The sequence below is a fragment of the Elephantulus edwardii genome, unplaced genomic scaffold, assembly GCF_000299155.1.
Source record: "Elephantulus edwardii isolate Elephantulus edwardi_28Jun2011 unplaced genomic scaffold, EleEdw1.0 scaffold00184, whole genome shotgun sequence".
NCBI lineage: Eukaryota > Metazoa > Chordata > Mammalia > Macroscelidea > Macroscelididae > Elephantulus > Elephantulus edwardii.
In genome coordinates, this window is record NW_006399934.1 from 3271296 (window position 1) to 3281921 (window position 10626).

Genomic DNA, 10626 nt, shown 5'->3' on the forward strand with positions numbered 1-10626 from the left:
TAAATTTTGCTATTTTGACTGGGGTGAGATGATATCTCATAGTTGTCCCTTCTATATTTCTGATGTACCAAGATGCTCTGTTTACAGGTCTCTCTCTCTCAAAGGACAGACAGTTTCTAAAGGAGGGTTAGAATGAGATGTTTTAGCTCTGTTTTATGTGCCAGGAGCCACAACAGGTTATGTGATAATTAGATAATTCAGGAGTTCAACTAACCATTTTAAAGTGCTGAGAGGACAGACACATGATGAGTCTGGAGAGGAGTGTTAGCGTAATGTGTTGTGTGTTTTCTGTATGTAAGGCACCATGATGGTTGCTAGGGTCGCAAGAAGTCAAGCCTTGATTGACCTTACACAAAAGCAACTTAACTAGTTGCCTTAACTAGATAGACATTAAATGTATGTGTACAGAAATTGTCATTTCTTTCCAGTTATAAGTGGTAAAAGGGAAAGTATTGAGTATAGTGAATGTGTCTTTCCAGTTATAAGTGGTAAAAGGGAAAGTATTGAGTATAGTGAATGTGTCTGTCTGACACATTCTAGCTCAGGGGTGGATGAAAGATTTCTGAGAATATGACCTTTACCATGATAAGAATGAGTAAATTTGCTCACAGAACGAGAGAGAGCAAGAGCGTGATACTAACTTTAAAGAGAAGGACGAATAAGATTGTATGAGTTTCTGAAACAGAAAGGCGTTTGGTGAGGCAGATTCTAGGAAACCCACCAGAATAGCAATGGTATCTATAACTGGGCTGTGAGACAATAGTGACTTTTCTTTTTCCTTCTGTATAAATTTTTCATTTCACAGATTTTCCATAGCAAACAAGCAGTACTTTAATCATTGGAGGGAAAAAAAACACCACTGCTCGTTTAAACAAAATAATAAAGGATGTGGGAGCCTGGGTGTCATGTAGGACACATTCCAGAGATGAATGACATCAGCAGTGAGTAATTCTCCATGGGGGAGCAGCAATGAGCACACTGATGGGGCTGTAACAAAACAGTCTGGGTGACTCACCAGTGAGGCAGGTCCGATAAGGAGAGGTTAAGGAGGTAAGAGGTGATAGGAAAAATCATGAGCTTTGTTCAGAAGGGCTGAGCATTCATGCCTTTGGTAGAGGTGACCTGAGTAGGGTGAAACCAGAGATCACAAACAAGACCCTTTGGGAGGTCTCTGCATAGCTGAAGGAATCCCTGGGTGGTACAAGCGATAAGTATGCTTAGCTGAGAACTAACATGTTGGTCACGTGAAGGAGCCTTGGAAGACAGGCCTGGAAAATCAGCCAATGAACACCACAGAGCACAGCTGTTCTCACGCGCACAGAGGTCATCGTGGGTCAGAGCTGACTTGCCAGCAGCTGGTAGTGGCAGCACATGGCACACATGATGAGAGCCATGGTTAAGGGCTCCTTTGGGTCCTCCTTGTTACCTTTCCAGCATCAAGGGGTTAGCACGTCCAGGGCTTCTCCCCTTCCAGAGGAAGCAAAAGCTGTGATTTCCCAAGGCCCTTCTTCATCTGAGATCTCTCAAGAGAGAAACTGCTGTTTTGAGGATATTTCTGAAGAGATGTTTGTTCGGGGGAGGGTTGGGGGAGATCAGGCAAGATTTGCAAAGCTGAGGCCTGATACAGGTCTCAAGATTTGCTGCTACACACTAGTGATCTTGATATCAGCTGCTGCTCCCCACATGAGACTTTGACCGGATTTCCTCCAGAGGCCATGAAGTGTTCTTAGAGGTAAGATATGAATTGAGAAGGGACATTGGTTCCATTCTCCCCTCTGAGCTGGACCAACAGGAAGTGCCTCAGCCACCTCCTCCAGCTTCCTGCTCCTCTTACTATGCAGTGAGCTCAGATCCCTAGCTTATTGTTCCATCTGAACCCTCCTTGACGCATCCCACTCACCTAAGTGAGGGTGAGCAAGGCAGGGATAGCGAAGAAATATCCCAGCCTAGGAATTTTATTTGTTGTTCTGGAGGTAGAATCTTCTTAATAAGAGCAACATCAAACTGCAAGGGAGCTCCAGTGGCCTAGGGGGTAAGCACTGTCCACCTAAATGCAGCCTTCTTGCTGTGTACCATTGAGCTGGGATGGACTCATCATTGCCCCTCCAGCGGGGTTTTCAGAGGCAATGATTCACACAGGAGGAAGCTGTCCATCTTTCTCTTCCTGAGCTACCAACAGATTTGAACTGCCTTTGAGTTGGTAGCACAACTCCTTACCACGAAGCCACCAGAGTTCCCTAAAGGCTGGCAGGTGGTTTGAACCGGCCTCAAAATCAGCAGTCTAAACCAATTGCTCTTAGGGAGGAAGATGGACAATCTCTCCCTGTGTAGCCTCTGAAACTTGCATGCATGGATGGATGGATAGATGGATGAATGCATGAGGCAGGGGTATTGAAGAACTATGCCAGTCCAGGAGTTTTATTTACTGGTTTGGAGGCAGCAGCTTCTTAATAAAAGCAGCATCAGCCCAGAAGATTTGAGCTCACTTCATAGTTGAAGTCTTGCTCACTGAGTCATCTTAGGCAGGCCTCTTAGTCCATAAACTGTGAAATGACAGTATTGGCTTGTTTAGGATCCAACGTTGTGATGCATATAAAAAATTGAAGATAGAGGTTTAAAAGAACTCAATCCTTCCAGAGGGTCTAATGTGAGCCTCTCATGTCATAGTATGCATCAAGATTTTATTTCTCTTCTTCTTGTTGTTTTTATGTATCAAGTCACTTGTGACCCTATGTATAACAGCTCTGAAGCCTGCCCTCTCCTGAGTCTCACTGACCCCCCATTACACCAGTCACTGTATCAATCCATCTCATCTGGGATCTTCCTCTCCTGCGCTGTCCCCCCCACCCTTCCGAGCATGATGTCCTTCAAGAACCAGTCCCTCCTGGCCATGTGCTTAAAGTATGTGAGACAGAGTTTCAAAATCCTAGCCTCCAAAGAGAAACTTGGTTTTACCTTCTCCAAGACAGATCTGTTTGGTCTCTTGGTGGTCCATAGTATGCTCAAGACTCTTCTCCAGCACCACTACTCAAAGGCATTGATTCTTCTTCTGTCATCCTTAGTCATTGTCCAGCTCTTTGATGCATAGCAAGTAATTGCAAAGGCCTTAGTCTCTAGACAGACATCATTGTTTCTCAGTACTCTGGAGAGATCCCTGACAGCTGACTTTCTCAATGCAATTTGTCTTTTGATTTCCTAACTGCTGGTGCCAAGAGTGTTGATTTCTCTTCTTAGCTGTATATTATTCCATTGTGTATGTGTCACATTTTGTTTATCCATTCATCTCTTGATGGAAATTTGGGTTATTTCCACCTTTCGGCTATGATGAATAATGCACAAGTATTTGTTTGCGTCACTGCTTTCAATTCTTTTGCGTGTATACCCAGGAGTGGAATTGCTGGGTTATGTAATGATTCTATATTTAACTTCTTGAGGAATGGCTAAACTGTTTCTCATAGCAGTTGTGCCATTTTACAATACACCCAGTAATGGATGAGGTGTCCAGTTTCTCCACATCCTTGTCCACACCTGTTATTTCCACTTTTTAAAAAGTCATATCCTCAATCCCAGAGGTACACGGTTTGAATCCACCAGATGCTCTGCCAGAGAAGGAGGCGCAATATCCTCCTGTACCAGTCAGATCTGATTTGACGGTACACGCACACAAAATAATAATAAATAAAAAAAAGTCATATCCATCTTAAACCAAAACCTAATTCCCTACCATCAGTTTTGACTCATCCTGAGTTGCCACTCAGCCCTGAAGATAATGTAACGTGGAATAATACCTTATTGTTGGTTTTCACTTGCACTTCCCTAATCCCTTAAATGGAGGTGCTCTGGTGGTATAGTTTCATTTAATGGGCTTCTAATCAAAATGTCAGCAGTTCAAATCCATCTCTGAGGGGGGAAAATAGGCAGACTAGTCTCCACCCGTAAGTATTTAAAGCTTCAAAATCTAAATGGAGGGTTGCTTTGAGTCAAAATCAACTATGGCAGGGGACTTTTCAGGGGTTATGCTGGCAATTGAAAGGCACATTGTTGGAATCCACCAGCTGCTCTGCTGGCGAAAGATAGGCAAGCTCCTCCCGTGTGATTCATTGCCTCTGCAAACCCACTGGAGGGTCAGTTATGACTTGACGGTACACAACAATAACAACAATTGGACTACCAATCTGCTCTACCAACTTTCTTTCAAATCACTATGAAAAGTGAAAACAAACAAATGAAAATCAGTCAGTGAAAACATTATGGATCACAATAATTTGATCTGAAATCTATCAAGGCACTGGCACAAGACCAAGCACTGTAGTGTTTTGTCTTGTTATAAATGGGGTCACAAAGAGTCCATGGGCCAATTCTATGGCCGCTAACAACAATCCTATTTCCCTCACTCTCCTCCTGAGATATTTCTCCAATAAATTCCCTTAAGCAAAAGACCCTGTCCCAGGCTCTACTTCTAGTTAGCCCAAATCAAAACACCCTACCAAATCAAATTTACGTCCCAGTACCCCTTTGCTGGGAATCCTGCCTCTCCACCACCTCAATCAAAAACTTTAAGACTTGTCTTCCTCTGAATCTTCTCCTTCATCTCTTATTAGGCCAGTCAACAATACTAACACATTTTCTAGTAAATGCCTCTCAAGATTTATTTCCTCCTTCTCAATCCCACTGCCCCCACATAATCACCTCACACCTGAGTTGTGAAATCAGCCTCTTTTCTGACTTCCTTCGTGCTTCCTGTTTGCCTCCCTCTTTTAATATGTCTAGCATGAAAGGACCAGACTGTTGTTGTTATTATGTACCTTTATTCAATTCTGACTCATAATGACCCCAATGATGAAACAGAACTACCTCATAGAGGGGTTAGTCCTTGGGAAAAGTCAACCTGCTTGGAAAGGTGGAGGGTCAGTGAAAGAAAAGAAGACCCTCAACAAGGTGGATTGACACAGAGACTATAGCTATGGGCTCAAGTAGATCAGGGATGGTGAGGATAGTGCAGGACAGAGAGGAGTTCAGATGTGTTGGTCATAGGGTCACTGAGATATCATCAACTTGACAGCACATAACAACAACAACTTGGGGTTTCTGAGGCCACCGTTTTAACAGGAGCAGACCACCAGGCCTTTTCGTTAGCAAAGCACCTGATAGATGTGAACCACCAACCTATATGAGTTAGAAGCCAAGAGTTTAACCACTGAACCACCAAGAACTCCTAGTACCAGAATAACATGCCTTAAATGTTTCTAATCATATCATTCACCTGCTTAAGAATTCAAAGCCAATTGTTTCTAATGACATCAGATATAAAAAAAAAAGTCATCTGCTCTCCTAGGACTTCATTTGGCCTTCATCTGTTTATTTAACCTCAATTCTCAAAATTTCTAGTTTTCTATTCCAGCCCAAAATTCTAGTTTTGCACAAAACACTGTCATTCTCATCATACTGGCACCATTTCCCCATCTCTCTTATACTTTCCTAAATCCTGCCAGTTCGTGGAGAGATGGCCAGATGTCTCGGGGTGGGGGTGGGGAGGAATTGCTCCTTCCCTTTTTCTCATTTTCCAACTTGGTATATGGCTGCTTGTAGTAAATAACACATTTCCCAGCCTCCTTTCCAGCTAGATATGGCTAGGTGCCTTCGCTTCAACCTACTGGATATAAGCAGAAATGTTGGGGGTTACTGCAATGGACAGATTTTATTTTAAAAAAAATATGTATTTAATTGTTTCTGCCTAAAGCTCTGGCAGATTTGGGGTAAGGAGTTGCACTGCAAACCCAAAGGCAGAGATTTAGAAGCCTCCACCTGCTTCTTGGGAGCAAGATGAGCTTCTGTACAAGTTGCAGTCTCTAAAAACCCACTGGGGGGTCAGCTATGACTCAGTTCTGACTTGACAGCATGCAACAACAACAGCAAAACATGTATTGGCACACCCATGTTTATCACAGCTTTGTTCACAATAACAAGGAGCTGGAAACAACCCAGGTGCCCATCAACAAATAAATGGATAGAGAAGCTGTAGTATATTCACACAATGGAATACTACACTGCATTGAAAAACAAGGAACTCATGCAATATTATTCAAAATGGGTGAGCCTGGAGGACATTATGCTGAGTGAAATATCTCAGTAACAAAAGGACAAATATTGAATGGTGCCACTGCTGTAAAATGGGACTGATATCAGGGTTGTGGTAAGACTGAGAAAAACTGGATAAATTGTGTATACTGCACTGAAACAGATGAGGGAGAGAATAATTTAAAAGCGATGTATGATAGTGTATTATGGTTATCACAAGAGTTCACAATTAAGGTTGCATAGTGGAATGTACTTGGGGCGGTGGGAGGGGTGTGGGGGGATTGTGTACCAGGAAGAGAGTGTTTGTTTTACTTTTCAAAGAGAGGAGCGAACTGGGGTGGGAGTTAGGGCTGGGCGGGGACAGAAGTGCAGCAATGAATGAATGGAAATCCAAAATCTCTGTAAATGTTCATTAAAATTATTAAAAAAAATTTATAAAAGCAAAACCATGTATTGGCATCCTGACCACTATAAATGTCATTTTACTTGGAAATAGTGTTTTCTTACTTTAATGAGATATATTAGGAAGAGGATGTCCTAAACCTAATCAAGTCTAAGTTATAAGGAACAGCATAGACACAGAGACAGTCAAGCACAAATAGGGGGGAAATTAAGATAGATGCCTGTGCACAGCCTCAATGAGCATCAGCAAGGAACCAAGGCTAGCCAGGACTACAGAAGCTAAGAGAGACAAGAATTTTCCCCTCAAGCATGTGCCCTGCATTCAGATTTACAGCTTCCTAAATTGTAGAAAAGAAAGGCCTTTTCTTTGCAACACCCCCATGATACATCTTCAAGGATATGAACATGTACGGCCAAGCACAATCAATAAGAGTGTATCTAAATTCCAAAATCAATCTCCATAATAGTCTATGTGTTTCCTACTGCCAAAGGGGCCCTTTAGAGTAGTGAGAGAAGATCTTCACCCTGAAACCCACAGCGTCCCTTTTCAGCAGGAAGTAGCTAAGAGAATACGCCATCCCCTTTTCCTTATGACTCAGGGTGAAGTCTCTCTCAGGGAGGAGTGATAGGGAATGGCAAAGGACACACTGACAAAGAAGATTAATCAGAACTGGCTTTGACAAGCACTGTGGCATTTGGACAAGAACAAACTGGGAGGAGGGTAGAGAGAATAGTGCAACAATGAATGAATGGAAACCCAAAATCTCTGTAAATGTTTATGAAAATTAATAAAATATAATTATAGGGGAAAAATAAAATAAAAGGATTTCATCAATAAAAATTTTATGTATGAATATTAGAATATTCATCTTTTAAGACATAAAATCTACCTGAAAGATTAACTGGACAGAGAAAAAAAAAAGGCCTTTTCTTTAAAGCCACCCACTTGTGGTACCCCTGTTATATATAGCAACAGTGAAAAACTAAAACACAAGGATAGGTGTTTCTTTGCTCATTCTCTTTTCTATGTGGATGGAATGTGGAGCATTAACAGTCATGTTAGTTCACAAAGTAGAAAACAAGGCTACAAATAAGACCTATTACCCAAGCCCTGGAGGGAGCTCCGGTAACCTAGGGGGTAAGGAGTTGTGCTGCAAATGGTTTGAATCCATCAGCAGAAAGATGGACAGTCTCCTCCTGTGTGATTTACAGACACTGAAAACCTACTGGAGGTTCTGATATGAGTCAATTCTGACTTGAGGGTATACAACAACAAACTCAAGCCCTGGAGACCCTAGTAAAAATATTTAACATGCTCAGCTGCTTACCAAAAGGCTGGAAGCTCAAGTGCACCCAGATAAATGAAAGCCCTGGTAATCTATTTCCAAAAACTCCCAGTCACTGACACCATACAATGTAAGCTCTACTCTAACACACATGGGGTCACCAGGAATCAGAAGTGACTTGATGGGAACCGGGTTTGAAGGACTTCAAGCCCTGAACTACTTACTTTAGTCTGGACTCTTTTTATATCAAACAGAAATGAATTTCATCTCTTAAGTCACTGTTATATTTGTGTTTTGGGGTTTTTTTTTCCATTCACAGCTGAACCAAATCCTGGCACAGTGTCCTTCACAGTTCTGCACACATCTTGGGAAGAAAAGGAGAGAATGTAGTGGTGAGCTGGTAAAGGACTCTCATCAAGATCAATTTCACGCTACCAATGTTATGCCAACTGGTTCACAAAACAGAGCAATCATCTCTGGCGAGCTGTCAGGAGACTGTCAACACATCTCTGGATGAACAGGAAGGGCTAGCAAAGGACTGACATTAAATGAGCCTTACCACCCAGGCACTGCACTGGCTACTTTGCTGAGCTCATCTTATTGAATCCTCATTCTATTCCAAGGCATAAATTAATCAAGCCTTTCCTTTTGGGAAAAATATGGATAGATTCTTATTCTTTGTTGGCTTTGCAGACACCGCCACCTCAGCAGCACACTTGTCTTCTCTGCTCGTTCCCAGCCAAGATCAATCTCAATGTGTACTTTGACTTCACCATCAAGGTGAATCTTTAGGTTGCATCTCCTCCAAGCTGTTTGCAGATAAAGTCCCAAAGACAGCAGAAAATTTCCACATTTTGAGTACTGGGGAGAAAGGACTTGGCTACAAGGGTTCCTGCTTTCACAGAATCACTCCTGGGTTTATGTGTCAGGGTGGTGACTTCACACGCTATAATGGTACCGGTGGAAAGTTCATCTACGGGAAGAAGTTTGCTGATGAGAACTTCATCCTGAAGCACACAGGTCTTAGCAGCCTATCCATCCATGGCAAATAGAACCAATACAAATGGTTCCCAGTTTTTTATCTGTATTACTAAGACTGAATGGTTGGATGGCAGCATGTAGTCTTTGGCAAGATGAAAAAAGGCATGAACATTGTGGAAACCATGGAGAGCTTCAGGCCCAGGAATGGCAAGACCAGCAAGAAGATCACCATCGCTGACTACAGACAACTCTAATGTGATCTGTATTTCATGTTTTCTCTTAATCACCAGACCATTCCTTCTATAGCCCCAGAGATGATTCTGCTAAGCCCAGTGTGTTTGCAGTATCTTTTCATCTTTATGCTCTTTCTACATTTCTTTGGGTCCCATGTTTTCCTCTAAATTTAACAGGACTGCAGAGTTAAGTTTATGACTATGAAACAAAAACTAGACAACACTATTGTCTATTCTTATTTGGATTAAAATGTTGGTACAGGTCATCAGGCATAACTTCAGTAGTCTCTTGAATATTAAAATACTACACTTACTAAAAAAAATTAAATCTTTGTCACAAACTTGGATGACTGACTCCCTGTTATAGATGATTAGAAAAGGTAGGAATTCACTGTTACGAAGAGAAAATACAGGGGTAGTGGATACTTTCTGGGGTTCAGCCATTCTAGTTTTATTCTCTCCTCAAATACATCAGATTATTTGACTAATTAACTGTTTGAAGTTCCATCTGACATACTTTGGGCATGTTGCCAAGAGGGACCAGTCTTTGGAGAGGGACATCATGCTTGGAAGGGTGAAGGGACAGAGCAGGAGAGGAAGACCCTGGATGGGATGAATTGACACAGTGACTGGGGTAACGGGGGTAGATTTGCCAGAGACAACGAGACTGGCTCGAGATTAGGTGGCCAGGTTTCAAACTTATATTGTACATATGAGTCACAGGTGACTTGAGGGAACCTAACAACAACAACAGGTAATTGTCATGAACTCAGGTGACCTAGTGGGTTAGGAGTTATGCTTCTAACCCAAAGGCCTGAGGTTTGAATCCACCAGCTGCTCAGAGGGTGAAAGATGGGCAATCTCCTTCCATATGATTTACAGTCTCTGAAAACCTCTTGGAGGGTCAGCTGTGAGTCCGTTCTGACTCAAGGAGACATAACAACCACAACCTGTATGCAGATCTAGCATGCTGTCAGTTAAAGTATCCTTTCTTCCCAGACCAAGAAAGCTTGGTCTTGTACTTAAGCTAATCATTCTCTGCTGGGGCCTTGAATGATGGATGGGGAAAGCATGATTGGGAGGGTAGGAGGAAACTAGTTGTAACTTTTCCATTTCCATAGGGTCACCAGGACAAGACTGCCACTTCCTGCACCTGGGTTCTGTGCTTCCCGAGTCTGATTCTCCATCCATTTGACTCCGTGAGCTCTCCAACATCTTCCTAATGATCTTTGCATAATTTATCTCTGCAGCTAAAGCCAAAGAAATGCACATACTCTAGGGATTCAAGCACAAGTGTTAGAAAAAGTAAAGGAAACAGAAGCTTACAGAGCTTTAGAAGAATATTTCTAAATCACTTCTGGCAAGGAAGTGGCTAAGATTGTGTAAGGAGAACTCCAGCAAGCCTAGTCAAAGTACAAGGTTGAATCTTCATGTGTTTTGCACTGAAACCATGACACGCAGAGTTGAAGTTACATAACCCTGAGTATCAAATGGCATGTTTGAGACATACCATTGGATGGTCACCCAAGGATTATTTTCTTTAATAGAGGCAGCTTGACCCATGTTACATTTTGTTGTTGTTGTTGTTGTTGTTGTTGTTACGTGCCGTTGAGTGCTGCAAATGGTTTGAATCCATCAGCAGAAAG

General features: G+C 42.2%; 1 pseudogene; it reads left to right on the top strand.

Moving 5' to 3' along the window:
* LOC102871422 overlaps window positions 1–9001 on the top strand; it is a 50553-nt pseudogene extending 41552 nt beyond the window's left edge.
* The last annotated feature ends 1625 nt before the right edge of the window (window positions 9002–10626 follow it).